The sequence below is a fragment of the Cygnus olor genome, chromosome 2 (assembly GCF_009769625.2).
Source record: "Cygnus olor isolate bCygOlo1 chromosome 2, bCygOlo1.pri.v2, whole genome shotgun sequence".
NCBI classification, from domain to species: domain Eukaryota; kingdom Metazoa; phylum Chordata; class Aves; order Anseriformes; family Anatidae; genus Cygnus; species Cygnus olor.
The window spans coordinates 54,036,302-54,047,170 of record NC_049170.1 but is presented as its reverse complement, the minus strand read 5'-3'; positions in this window follow the sequence as shown (position 1 = coordinate 54,047,170).

The window sequence follows — 10,869 nt, the reverse complement described above, 5'->3', positions numbered from 1 at the left end:
GTCGGAAGGTACAAAGCATAACAGCAACAGAAAAAGTCTTTAAAATGATATTTTGGAGCATTTCACAGAGACCATGTGTTATATCAAACATGCCGTAATAATTACGTGTGCTAAAACTTCCTAAGCAGTAATAGGCTTCCAACTCAGCTGCCCTTGAAATCAATTGTAAACTTCAGCCACCTAATTAAGTGCTTTATTCTGCAGCTCTTAGTCCGGCCAAACTTCCGCGGGCATCTGCAGGTATCTGACCTGAATCAAGGACTCTGGGTTTGAGCCCTGTGTTTCCAGACAGTGCGTCTGACTGATAGAGTAAAACCGCAAAATGCCAGATGGTTTCAACATATTACATAGCTCCCTGTATGGGCATCCACCAACAGCGTGTGCCTTCCTGTAAAATTTCACACGCTGAAACAACTTCTTGCAGTGTGGAGAAAACACGGTGTCTGAAAACAAAGATTTAACAGCATCGGCGCTGCTCAGCCTCCTGTCAACTTCTGGTCTGGGAAAAAAAAAAAATCAGCTGTTCTAAAATTAGAAGATAATGTAATGCTGGCTAGAATAGGGCATAGTCTGGGCAGGCTTCTTCATTATCAGCTTCCTTGTTGAACTTTAATCCCTGCTTTATGACCCTTCTGCTGTTTTGGGTTTAGCTTGCATCATGGGCACAAACACCAGTCACGTTCGATTTGCATGGTGAATTTGCCACGTGCATTAAAATGAGACTAACGGGTTCACCTCGCTTGTCAGCTCCAAGGAGCGGGGACTAAGGGACCTTCCTGCCCTGCGGTGTCCCTGGGGGGAGCACAAGCACGTGGCAGCTACGTGGAGGCTCCGCGAATGGATGCCAGGTGGGGGTGCTTGGCAGTTTGGGGGGCCAGGAAGCAGCCAGGGAAAGGGGTCCTTTCACTGTGTTACCTAAAGCAATCTCACTGCGGTCTCCTAGCAGGCTAGCTGGGCTGCTGGTTTCCTCATAACTTGCACATAAGTACCCTGGTTCTGTAGAGAAATGGGAAAAGGCCACCGAGCCAGCTGCATGCAGCTGGAGAAGCCCCATTCCTCGGTGTACACAGAAACCCTTTTGTCAGGCTCTGGAGGGCAGGTCCTGGCCCTTTGTGTTTCCTGTATTTCACTGCTGGGAGGTTCTTCAGGCACCTGAGCTGGGTGTGCCCCAAACTAGCCCAGCACTGACAAGGCTACTGGGGCTGGTGCCCGCATCGCCGCTCAGTCTGGCGAGGAGGAAGAAGGTAAATTAGTCTCCCAGAGGAGAGCTGTTCGGTTAGTCCTGCTTCCTTAACGCGTACAGTCAAGACCTAGGAAGGGCAACTTCAACTGTCTACATCCCAGTGTAGTCCTCCCTCAGCTTTGTGCCCACTTGCTTGGTGCTGGCACTGGAGTCTTTCCTTGGACCTAGCACCGGGTGCTGCAGGAGATGCGGGCAGTGTAAGCACGTGGGCTAAAACCTGTCTGCCTTTGTCATGCAGAGGACTTTGAGAGTCCTGCCTAGGACAGGAACCACCATGCTATGCAGCAGCCGTGTCCAGCGGGTTTGTGCCAGGGTTTCTGTGAGGTGCCACCACCTCTCCTGTGCTTCCCTGCTGTGGCTCAGCCCCGCGCCTCGCCAGGAGTCAGCGCCGATGTGAGTGCAGGGCTGCACTGACGCACCAAGCTGTCATCGCAGCAGATGGTGCTGATAGTAGGACGGCATTCTCCTCTCCCTTCCCCTCGTGAATCCAGTGTCCTTAAGTCTAGGCCTGCACTCAGTCCAAACGTAACCAGGTTTTTTTTGCTTATATTAACACATACAAGACCTAATTACGGGCTTATGCCCCAATGCTAGGCGTTGCATACACCCCCTGCTCATGTTCTCTGCCTGCCTTCCACCTCTTTTCTGAAGAAGACTTAGGTTTGAAATGCTACAAGTTCTCCAGCTGTTCCTGCAGACCTTGTAACCTAGGGTACTCGCCCAAACACACCTTTCTGGAGAACTTTGCATTGGGATTTCATGAACAGATAGGGAGGACCAAAGGAATGCCTCTTCTTTAAAGGTTAAAAAAAATATCATCTTTGTGTGTTGAATGCCTTCTGCAGCCACGTTACCAGGGACACTCTGTGAGGAAAGCTGCGCTTGAACTCATTTTCAGCTTATGTTGTAACTCCCCTTCTTGGCATTGGCACCAGTAAGTTTGTAATCAAATACATGGCAGCAGCACCAGTGGGCCAACAAGGTCACTTTTGATTCATGGCTCTGTATGTGGTTTGGTGGGGAAAACATAATTATCAAATCCCTTGGGAAATGGCTGTCTTGATGTGGCCAGGCATCCTACCAGAAGTATTTACACAGCATCTCTTCTACCAATATAAATTAGTAAAACAGAAGAATAGAAACACTTTCTGTTGCTTTTACACAGCAAGAAAACTGATTTTACTCTGTGTTGCTCATACTCACTGTTTCGTATCTACTAATTACAGCAAAGAACAGGCGAACTCTAATGACAGCAGTGTTAACCGAATAAAATTTTAGCTACTTTAGCTTTAGTGAATAATTTGTCTTCCTCAACTTGATTTACTAATACCTTAGTTGACAAGGCTCCCCATTCTGAGTCTTCATTTTGTAGTTAGAGGGATTGTTTATAATTTACAGTTTAAGTCTGAGCGCTTTTATTTTGCACTGTCAAATAGCATCTGTTACAGTAGCTAGCTCATCATATGTCAGTGCCACAAAAAATAAAGCAAACCAGCCACAGTACCAGCCAGTTTTATGAGCACCTTGCAATGTTCAACAGCGTAAAGGGAAATTTCTCTAGAAAGGACAGAAAATGGGTTTGCATAATTGAACTCTGCGGGGTCATTTGAAGCGGTGTGAGCTTGTGTTACCTGTGTAAGACTCATTGCACAGGTTGTGTGATCCAGGTTCAACACAGTGGTTCCCTGAGTGGGGTAAAATCCAGGTTAAAATTTGCCTCAGGACTTTCAATTGTCTCTATCACCCAACCATCACTATAGGCATGCCAGGAGCTTTCCAGAAGATAGCCTATGTACTTTCAGCCTGTCCAGTACAAGTTACAAGTAGACTGCAGTTAGAAGATCTGAATTAGATATAACCATGTGCAGGCAAACTCTGGCATAGTTGTCTTTGCCAGTACAGACAGGAACAAGCCATTTCAAAGCAGGCTGGAATTAATGTTGTTTACCTTGTGACAAAAAACCAAACCCCTTCAATAAACCCTAGCAAGAAACCTGTCATTTTTTAGGGCTGGTTATGAACCTTTATTTCTTTTATGCTTGGTTATGAGGCTTTATTTCTCCTTGTTTGTTTGTTTTCCTGCAGAGCACAGTAAAAACAGTAGTTAATGAGGCTCCTCTTCACTCTGCCTTGGTGGAGGAGGAAACCAAGGGCTCAGAGCAGTGCAGCTGCCACCAGGCCACTTGCCTCTCATTTGCCCAAACGGTACTGCCCAAGCTTGTACTGCTTCTGGCAAGGCAAGACCACCCATTTTCAGTCGTGCTACAGCTTTAAACTCATAGCGTTGTACCACCGCTATGATTATTATGCTTCTTTCTGCAGAAACGTTACTTGCATCCTCATAGATCAAACCAAATCATGTGCTGACATATAGGTGGTTAACTGTGTTCTGCGTGGGCTTCCTATGCAGCTAAAATTGTAGCCTAGCAAGCCTTGACAGAGCTTTATTTTATTTTATTTTTTTTTCCTCCCAGAGTAAAGCTGATCATCTACAGCCCAGAATACTAGCAGCTCACAAGCTCACATTTATCACAGCTGTGGTTGTGGATTCACATCATTTTGAAAAATCAGGCCTTGTGTTACCTGTTAAAGACCACACAGCTAGTCAGTGATGTGTGTTGTACTTTTTCCAGCTATTCATGGCCTCACAAAAGTAGAAGAACATGAAAAAAATGTCTTTAAATATCATAAAGTTTAAATAACAAAGCCTTTCACATTGCTAGTTACATCAAGCATTTATTGTTCCATTCTACCCTCCATTTCCCTAGATCTATTTTTAAGTCATCGCAAACTTTGTTAAAATCCAAATTCTGGAATCTCCCCCTCAAAAGTATCCTTTTGACCTAGACTCGCATTTTGAGGAGCCTATCTTTTGTATTACTAAAATGCCAAGATTTTAATGGAATGCTTTATTAGGTTTCCAAATGCTTTTAGCCAATAACAAGCAAAGTTCAGCTCAGTAGTTTTAATCTCAGAAACATCAAATCTGTTTTCCCCGCATGTGAGAAGAGCCATGCGGCTCTTAAGAAGATTAAAGCTATAAATTCTAACATCACAGGGGCCAATGCTTTCACAGTCCAGATCAGGCCAGGTTATTTTATGCAAGTTTTTCCTCATGTGAATATCCAAGACTATTGATAGCCTTCAGGTTTCCCTGGGCTTTTTTTTTTTCCTTCTTCTCGGGTATGCCATTTGTAGAAGGTGAATACATTGCTTTTTCTTCTGTTCTGCCTCTCTGCTTTATTTTAATGTTAAGTGGCAAATTATATCATTTTCATTATCAGTGCAGCTCAGAAAACCATCTGTTACTCAAAGACATCGGGATCAGCAATCAGCCACCCTCAAAATAAGCAGCTGTAAATCTAGAGTGCCTATACTTTCTAAATGGAGAGAGGCTTTTACATTAATCTCCTGGACTTGCTGAGTAGCTGGTACGGTGCCCAAACACAAGTAAGTAAACTCAATTAGTAAAAATAGACATGATGTGGCAGTTCAATATATGGCATTTAAGCATGTGTCCTACAAACCAGAAGTGTGAGGTTCGGGTCCCAGAGATTCTGTTGCATGCGTACGATTCAGTAATTTTCCTCGCTGCCAAATACCTTGTGAAAAATAACAGCAATATTTTATTTCCGCGGAGATGGAAAGGTACTGTCGCTTCCACAGGTGTAAATCTGGAGGCACTCGGCTGACTTTTGTTGGGACTCCAAATGTTCAGCAACTGTGAAAAATAACATTTTTCAACCGGCACTCGAAAGATGGCATGCAAACCGGCTTCAGCATCCGTGTGTTTTACATCTGGAGAATTACAAGGAATGTACACTTCTAAGCAGATAAGAAGCATTTGCAACAGACACTTTTGGGAGCTTTGTTCTACCTAACAGGACAAGCCTGGGTACATTAATTTGCAGCTTAAGCCTTATGGGAAAGTCTCATTCTTTACCCCCATTAGCAACATAGCAGGCTACACCTCTTTTTTCATGGCAAGCTGATCAAAGGGAAGTTATTCAAGTGCAAGTTCTGCAGGATCCCGGTGCTCGGCTGCGCAGCAGAAGGGCTCGGGCTCGGGCGTGGTGTGCTTGACCTTCTGGGCTTTTGTCTTTCGGCCCCTTTCGCTTCCTGCGTCTGCCCGGTTGCAGGCAGGAGCGCGATGCAGAGAGGCCCTGTTTGTTTTCCGTGCGCCTTATGATAGGCTGCCATTGTGTAACAGCGTGCAGCGTGCGGGGTAAAGCGCCCTGCTTATTATAGTGTAGTTAAAAGGCCCGTCAGTATTTCCATTTCAGATTCCTATTTTCAGGAGTAGTTTACTACTGAGCCGTAACAAATTGCAGGCAGGAAACTTGGCAGTCACATTCCCAGCCTAAGAGCAAATTCTTTTACCGGCTTTAAATAAATAAATTAATTAATATTAATGGCATGTGCTCCCTGCATGCAAAACAGAGGAGGTTTTGTTATTGTTTGGTTTTGTTTTATCCTTGAGACAAAAGATGAAGATTAAGGGGAGTATTTACATACCAAGTGTCTGTGTAGAGGAGTTTGAGGAACAGACCAGGAGCACTGTCACCAAGTGATGGAGGTTATGTGGGCATTCCTGACGAGGGTGAGCTAATGCTCCGAACAGGAATATCACCATAGAAGGGCTATTGATCGATGTGTACCGGAGATAAGGAGCCTAGAAGAGCAGAAGAGAGTGTTGCACATCATGAATAGTTGCACGGCTGGCAAATTACAGCTTGATAACCACGATGGGTGAGAGTGAAATTCTTTGGGGTTAGTTTAAAAGGAACAAAAATCAAAACAAAACAAAATAGTAACACCGCACAGTTTGAAGAGTATGAAGTGCAATAACAAATAGCTGAAACACTTCCATGGTAAATGTATTTTCAATACATTTTAACAGTCTAGACTTTAATTATACAGCCAGAGTTTTAGGTCCTGAAATAAAGGACATCCCCCCCCCCTTTTTTTTTTTTTTTCTGGTCTGTTGTCCAGATAGTGGAGATTTCAAGCTGGTAAGTGCTGCCAGCTTACCTTTCTGTTCAATGAAGTTTTGAGCTATAAGGAACATAGGAACTGTTGACTGTAAACTACATGAATTCAACATGCTATTCAAGGAAAGTACAGATACAAGAATAGATTCAGAGGAAGGAACTTAAGAAACGTGATGAACATTTTGTCTGGTAAAAAAGCATTAAAAATGCTAACGTGTAAGGAGATAGGTGAATCCTAAGAAAGCACAGTATGTAAGGAATATCAGGTTCTTCAGAAGATGAACAAAAGTGGATTCATTGCTGTTCCTGGGATTTCTTCCTTTGTTTTCAGGAAATCGTAATTTTATATGTTAAAATAACATTGCTATTTCACCACTGGAGAAATCTGCCTTTTTGCCCCACTGATCATATGCCATTTCTGAAAAATCAGCTGTTCTAAAAAGTCCAATCTTTTCTCAAGACAGAACTGTTGCAAGAGGTATGCCAAATGATGGAGTGTTTGACTGTGTCATTCACTGCAGGCAACATAACCTGTGTGCCTGTACTGTCAGCTGCCTGGGGAGGAAGCTTGGCCTCATATAACAGATTTGAGCATCTAGTTAAAACAGGAAAGGGGCGTTGATCCTCATTTATAGATCTGAGGGATTATTTGAATATAAACAATGATCTTAGGAAATCACAGAAGGAGTAACTTCAATGAAAAGGCTTTCATTTCAAGCTACAGAAATTGTGCAGATTTTGTGATCTCACTGGAGAGACCTTAAATGTGTGAAAGGTTGTGATAAATATGTCTCAGTTCAGATAACAGTTTTTGGAGGCCAAACTGACGCCTGTACAAGTTGAGCTTTTTAGGGACTCTTCCAGAGCCTGCAAGCTCTCCCCCTGCAGTTTTCAGGATGATCGCTACAGGCGGCTCCGAGGAACCGATCAACTTGGCAGTGACTCAGGCTGAGCTAAAAGCTTCTGGGAGCATTCCTGGGAACCTCTGATACTCTGAAGAGACTCTAGTGAGAGACAACACTGGGGCTGGGACGCTTGCCCAGATTGTAAACTGTGCAGGAATTTCTGTACAGCTGATAAGCTCTGCCCAGGACCCTGTGAGGAATACATGTTTTGTGAAAACACCTACAGGCTCTCGGAAGCATCTTTGGGGCGTACACGGGTGTACAGTAGCGGTGAGCTCTGTCCCCGCTGCCCCCTCCTGCCACATTGGGCACACACAGTTTGGATGCGTGAAGTATCCAAGGAATTGCTTGCTGATTCCCACCCTCCCTACCCACCCCATACACCCCCCTTTACATTTTTAACCAGCAGAGGGAAACAGAGGGGTTCAAAAATTAGAGGACTTGGATATGATAAATGATGAAAGCTCTGCAAAGACTATACCAGGCTACATAAACATAAAAAAGGGCTGGAGCCATAATACAGCAAGGGAGGCAAAGCCTAGCAAATAGGACTTCAGTTTGCAAGATTATAACGGTGTATTAAACAAAGTGTGCCTGCAGGTGGGCACTTTTGGAGGTGAGGGCAGTGGCAGTTCCTGTCCATATGCAGCTATCTTGGTTACTTCTGGGCATGGTATTACTGCTGGGGAGCAACTGACAGAAGGAGCAGTGCTAGAGAACAGCAGCCAAAGTGCTTGTGGGGCGGCAGAGGGGACCTCGGCTGGGACTGTCTCTGGGCTAACCTACACTGCTTTTACTGGCAGGCAAAGGGTGTTTATCCCTGCAATTATTGCAGAGTAGCTGGTGTCCTGTAAATCCACACCCTTGATTGCCTCACCTTAACTTGCTCACGAAGGCATACCCTCAAGCACATAGCTAACTTTATATGTGTGATTCAGAATCATTGAGGCAATGGGACAACTTGTATGCCTTAAAGCAGACACCACGTTTACACACCTAGCTGACGATGGTCCAAACAAGGGAGAGAAATTACGTGATGTTTCTGTCCTAACAAATGGGATTTATCATGGAAAGAAAGGAGAGACAGATTAAATGGCAGGAAAACCACCACGTAATTCAACTTCTGTAGCATTTCAGATTTTTCAGACCTGATCTGCGTATCAGTGTGTGAAATAATCTCCTGAGGTTGGTGGGAGATGTCCTATCACTTCAGATTTTTAATACCAGAGTAGGTTGGTTGACAGGGATAGTTTATGAAAAGGAAAGGGTTTTCGCCTGTGTTGCTACATAAGTATGAAAAAAATGTAGATAGTATCATGGTTTTATTTTTGTTTACATTAATACTGTTTTGTTTTGTCCTTGATATGTGGAATTGTTGCTTTTCTAAGTCCTTGGCTAAGCCTTAGGAAAAGGGAGTATTCTATATTGCTTTAGTAGTAATAATACTTGTACTCTACTGTGTCATCACTGTTTTGCAAGATAGAAGGTTAATTTTTACTATTCCTTTTCTACAGGCAGAAGAATGGAGTCAGTGAGCATGTGACAGGACTAAGACCAAGACAGAGGGAGTCAAAACCAGGTTAGATTTGCGGCAGAAGCAGTGAAGTCTTTAACAGAGCAGTTTGTGTTACAGTGGCATAGGCTAGACCTTTTCCTTCTTGGAAGGACAGTTTAGGGGGAATATGAGAGATATCTGCGAAGTTGTGGGTAGTGTGGAGTGTATGGGTAGAGACTGGCCACTGACTCAGTGCAAGAACCAGGAACATTGGATGAAGCAAATAGAAAGAGACAAATCTTGCACCAAGGACTCGACCTGGGCAATGTGACGTAAGAGATAGTGGACATGTGAAGTTTACACGTGCTCAGGGGAAGACTGCACGTCTTGAGAGAGAAATCCACTGAGGGTTACTAAGCAGGAAGAAACCACATCCTGCTCAAGATGTCCCTTGAGTTGAAAATAGCAAGAGGCTGGAGAGTATGTGGAGGAAGTAGTATATGGGTGCCCATGCCTCCTGAAGCATCTCCTTATGACCACTGTTGTCTTATAGCCTCTATATAGCCATTCTTAGGTCCTTCTGTGCCAAGAAAATGAGAATATGAGCTATGATAAATCTATAGGGAGGAACCATTTCAGAACTAGCATCTCTTGTGTGGAAATAGCTTGCAAAGAGATGGTCCTGGCCTCAGGTGTCCACACCACTCTTGCAGCTGTTCTTGACCCCATATGGCAGAACAATCCTTGTAAGAGCAAGTCTGTCCCTGTGATAGTATGTACGTTTCACAAGGGCTTTAATTTTTTTGATTTTGGGAGAAGCCCCATGGCCAAGACACACACTTTGAGGTAAGGCTGAAGATGTGCTTTCAGCAGGCAGGTGTTTCTCCTGTACCGAGATGTCCAACTCAGTTCCTTTTGAGAAAACTGCTTTCACACTGCTGTATTTTTCTTGTAATTGCTATGTGCCAGGACCTCTAGAGCTTTGCATAGGTATCTTTCACTACCTTAAGTGTAAATAAATAAATGATGTCATATGAGGACAATATGAGAGCAGATGCAAGGTAGGAAGGCAGGTGGAAACTCTCCTGTGGAAAAAGTAGGCAGGGAGAAAGACAGAGACATGATAAGGCATTTCATCCAAGATGGAAACAATTATTGACATAAGTAGAAAGGCATGTGCTGAACGGTACAGAAAGAACAGGAGGATCTGGAAGATCTCTGAGGGCAAGATGTTGCCCTCAGACTATAAGAAGTCAAAGCAATGCTGGTCTAGTTTTGAACCAGTCTACATACACTGAAATAAATCTGATTTAATGTGATATCCTACCACAGCCTTTCCAGGACAATTTAAAAATATTTTTTTTAATTATGAAGTTTCAGGCTTCTTAGGATACACATCTCCATGACCCTGCAGAAGAAACACGTAAAATACTCCTTGTAGTTGGATGAAAGGTAAGTTTACTATGTTGTTTGTCAAAGGCTTGCGGGCCGAAAACTTCCTACTCTCCAGAAAATTCTCTGTCCTGTCATGTCTGCAGTCCTTCTCTGCCTGAAGATTTTCCTGTTGACCATGACTATGGATCAAATCTAAGGGGGTATAGCAATTTGTTCATCCCCAGTTTATCCCACTTAAATCTTTGATGTTTATGTGCTGTTCAAAGTCTCCATTTATGTGCTCCAAGTGACTGCAGATCTGTGGCATACAATACCTTTTCAAAAAAACTAAACATATGAAGAAACAACATCCTTTGCTGTGTACAAGGTACTAATATTTTGGGACTATTGCTCTACTTCTGGTTACTACTATATTAGTTATTAGTTCTCCTTTTGACAGTGCAGTGGGAAGATAGGTACAAAATAACTCTAGTCTTGGATGTACAGCAACTTACACTTATCACTGTCTTGAAACCAAGGTAGGAGCCCAGATCTGCCAATATTGGCTGAATTTGGTAAACTTCAGTTCCAAATTTTCATGAGGGCTTTGAGGCCAAGGCCCTTGTGTGTTATATTTTGTGAAGAGGTAGAGGCAGTGAGGGCAGAAAATAGTTGTTATTCATATGCTGCACCTTTTCTCAATAAAAGATGTCATAAAGATTTTTAGCGCGTGGACAAAATGTGCAGGCTTGGCAGCAGGATTGAGCTTATTGGCTCTGAAAGTCTGTTAGGTCAATGATCCATGAGGTAGGAAGAATTTGTTCAATAGACTGGAACAGCTCTGTTGGGGCCACTAAAGTA